Source organism: Pinus tabuliformis, chromosome 2_1 (genome assembly GCF_031772625.1).
Source record: "Pinus tabuliformis cultivar Carrire ecotype Pingquan chromosome 2_1, CPIR1, whole genome shotgun sequence".
NCBI lineage: Eukaryota > Viridiplantae > Streptophyta > Pinopsida > Pinales > Pinaceae > Pinus > Pinus tabuliformis.
This window is the reverse complement of record NC_142299.1, coordinates 419,115,536-419,119,197: the sequence shown is the minus strand read 5'-3', so window position 1 is coordinate 419,119,197 and position 3,662 is coordinate 419,115,536. Positions and strand designations below refer to the sequence as shown.

The 3,662-nt window shown below is 35.7% G+C and overlaps 1 pseudogene; it reads left to right on the top strand.

The window, feature by feature from the left end:
- Positions 1–1,689: 1,689 nt before the first annotated feature.
- On the top strand, positions 1,690–2,247 carry LOC149200687 (putative sugar phosphate/phosphate translocator At4g32390 pseudogene; annotated as a pseudogene).
- The last annotated feature ends 1,415 nt before the right edge of the window (positions 2,248–3,662 follow it).

Below are 3,662 nucleotides of genomic sequence, written 5' to 3'. Positions count from 1 at the left end.
TTTCTTGGAAATTTTGGTGGTAAAGTAAGAGCCACCTCATTCACTAACCATTGGCAGGGATCTACAATCAAAGGGATATTTGTGAAGAAGGAAAACAAGTGGAGTTTAGAGCGCTAAAATTTGAGGTTTGAGATCAATTCTTCTTACTATGTTTTTCAAATTCAAAATTTCAAATGTATAAAGAATTGAAAAAAAAATCTCAAGTGTGCTCTCTTCTTGTGCCTTGTGCAACCTGGAAGATCAGCAAGGAAATTGAATAAGTTATCTTTGAAAATTTGCAATAATAAGAAAAAACATAAATTTGAAAAATGACTAGGAAATCTAAATTCACTATTTAGTCTAAAATTGATTTAAATTTTGATCTTCAAATTTCAAACAAAATTTTCTCAAATCCATTTTTATTTATTTTTGTATTAAAAAAAAAATAGTAGAAAACTAAATTAAATAATAAAATAAAATAAAATAAAATGATAAAAGAAAGAAAAACACATTAAATAAAAACCAAATTAAAAAACCAGAATAAAACAACACGTAACAACAAAAACCAAACCTAAACAACAAAACATAGAATAACAAATAAAACCCTTGATGCATTGTGAATAATAAATAAAATAAAATACAAACAAATGAATTAAATTAATACCAAACATTAAAAAAAAAATCAATAAAACAAAATCCAACCCATGGCATATGTTATAAAATCCACGACTCATAAGCTTGTAGATTTAATAAAGGTAGGGTAGAAGATAAAAATGAAAGTTTGAAGTCACAATTTGATGGCAGCTTGAACATGCCACGCTGGTGAAAAATATGTGGCTTCTACATGGCTTATCGCAACTTCAAATTCGTTGTTGGGCTTCAGGCCTTCGATACAACCTGCAAATGGAAAAACTGTAATGTGAATTTTGCTCAATGGTTTAAACTTGATTTAAATCAAAGATTAAATTTGTTCAATTATTGTGTGTTTGTGGTTGAAATAAAATCACCACATTGGCTTGTAATGGTTGACAAGTGTAGCAAATGGTTGATGAGTGTAATGGTTGTTCGGATTAATCGCGAGAGATCATGGATTTTGATTTTCGTAATAACCATTTGGATTTGAACAAAAACAAAATCTAAATAATACAAAAGAAAACCTGACTGTGCATTTCGCCGACACAAGTTGTAATTCGTTGCTATTTTCAGGCAATTGAAGAGTTTTAATAAAAAGAAAAATCTTCAGTGGCACTTAATTGTTTGAGAATTGTGGATAGGTCTCAAGCCTCAGAGGTCAACTCTTGCACCGTCATTCAAGTCGGTTGATGGTTGCATATTTCAAGAGGAAAATTTTGTATAAAATCTATACGTGGGTGCTAACAACCAAACGGGTGTGGCATAACTGTTGGGACGTTTAGATTGTAGGCAGAAATCTAGTAGAAAAGATTACGCTGATGGCGATTTGATTTCAATTTGTAGGCAGAAATCTAGTAGAAAAGATTACGCTGAGTTGAATCCCAAGGATGGTGATTTGATTTCAATTTGTAGGCGGAAATCTGGTAGAAAAGATTACGCTGAGTTGAACCCCAAGGATTGTGCAGAAAAATCAGATCCGCAGTTGGGTGTCACAATTAGGCTCGACGTTTTATGTGGTGTTGAGATATCGATGTTTTGTTGATACCCATTTCGGGTTTTCGCTGCATTAGTGAAAGGATGGGGATGGGATTAGGCAAGGGAGGTTCTTTTGAGAATGAAAATGTCCTGAAAAAAGGTCGTGCTGAGTTACACCTATGTGAGCATATGGATCTTCCTGAGCTTCAGTGTGATCGTGTTCAACAAGTACATTCTTGACAGGAAGATGTTTAACTGGCCCTCCCCATTAGCCTGACCATGATCCACATGGCATTCTGTTCGTTCCTCGCCATAGTGTTAGTGAGAGTCCTGAAACTTGTTGAGCCAATTGGAATGTCAAGGAAGGTCTACCTGACCTCAGTTGTGCCCATCGGAGCCCTCTACTCTCTCAACCTCTGGTTCTCCAATTCAGCTTACATTTACCTATCAGTTTCCTTCATCCAGATGCTAAAGGCCCTCATGCCCATGGTTGTGTATTCCATTGGAGTTTCCCTGAAGAGAGATAAATTCATTCCCAATACCATGGCAAACAAGATTGGCATATCAGTTAGAGTCGCCATTGTGGCATACGGGGAGGCCAAGTTCGATTCATGGGGTGTGTTGCTTCAATTGGGTGCAGTTGCGTTTGAGGATATATGACTCCTTTTTGCAGCAGAAGACAGAAGATCGATTTAAAGACAGAGAAGCATTCAATTTCTAAAGAGACAGTCTTTGGTAATGTCACCTGTAGAATGATAATTGAGGGGCAGTGATCAAGAAGCCATTTTCTGAAGGAAGAGACAAGATTGCATGGATAAAACAGTTGCTACATTAAAAGTGAATACCTAGTCATAAAAAAGATTGGCCTCCTTCCTTGTGGGTCAGTAGCAGTTTGAAGGCCATGCTATCAGGAAAGTTGACTCCTCATAGTTCTCCTTCTTTTCGAAGGTCTCAATCCAAGAAAAGATGTGAGGTTTTATGCAAGTCCTCTTCAGTGGATTCGAGGCCAGTGCCTGCTACCGTGGTTGGTCATAATTGGGTTATGGAGCTACTTAGGGTTTCATATTCAATTGAAATGGGCTCACAGTGGAGATAGAGAAGGGTTTAGTGGATTTGAGTCTCAAGTTGATATTAATCAGGATTTGGGAAGCCATCTTTTGGTTAAAGATCACGCTGTTTTCGATGGAGTAAAGAAAATGGAACCTCATAATGCAGTCATTCAGCCATTCAGAAAAGATGGAAAGAACAAATATAGATGGTGAAGTGCTTTTTACAATTAAAAAGCCCGGGCTAGAATGTAAGTCTCCAGTAAGTTTGGAAAAATGGTTTTGGAAGGGGAATCCGGGAGTCATACACGATAAAGTAGAAAGTCAAATGCAGAAAAAAGCCTTTGGAAAAATATTCCTACTTTGAGCATGCATAGAAGCCACTTCATCACAATCACGTTTTTTTAAGTCGATGGCAATTCTCTAGATAAATTGATTGTTTTCATTTCATACTTGATTCAAGACATTTCTACTAACATATTTTTATACAGAATGATCATGTTGCTTTTAGTGTTGCAGGTATAAAATCCAAAGGCATCAAAAACTGGAAAATCTTATGCCATGGCTCAGTTAAAGGAGATAGACAAGATTTTTAGATGCAGGAAGGGCACAATCCTACAACTCAGAAACCTCATGAAAATCTTCACTGTTTCACCCAAATTTCAAATAAGCACAACTTTCTCATATGACATTGGATTTCGACGATTCAAGCGTCATTGGAAAGATCTCGCAGAGATATACACAATGAGAAAGCTTTCAAAAGATTTTGAAATAGTTCAAGAATGAAGAAATTGCTGACAAGACATAACAGGTAAAATGAGGCACTAGTTTCAACACAGGTATAAATTATTTTGGTTTTTCTTTCATAAATTTGTTTCATTAGTACCAATTATCAGTTTCTTTTTGTAAATGTCATAAACAGAGAGATTGATCACCTCTCTATTATGATAAACTTACATTTCATTGCAGAAAATGTACTAAGCTTTTGCAGGTTCGAGGAAGATAAAACAAATGACCACAAGCAAACAA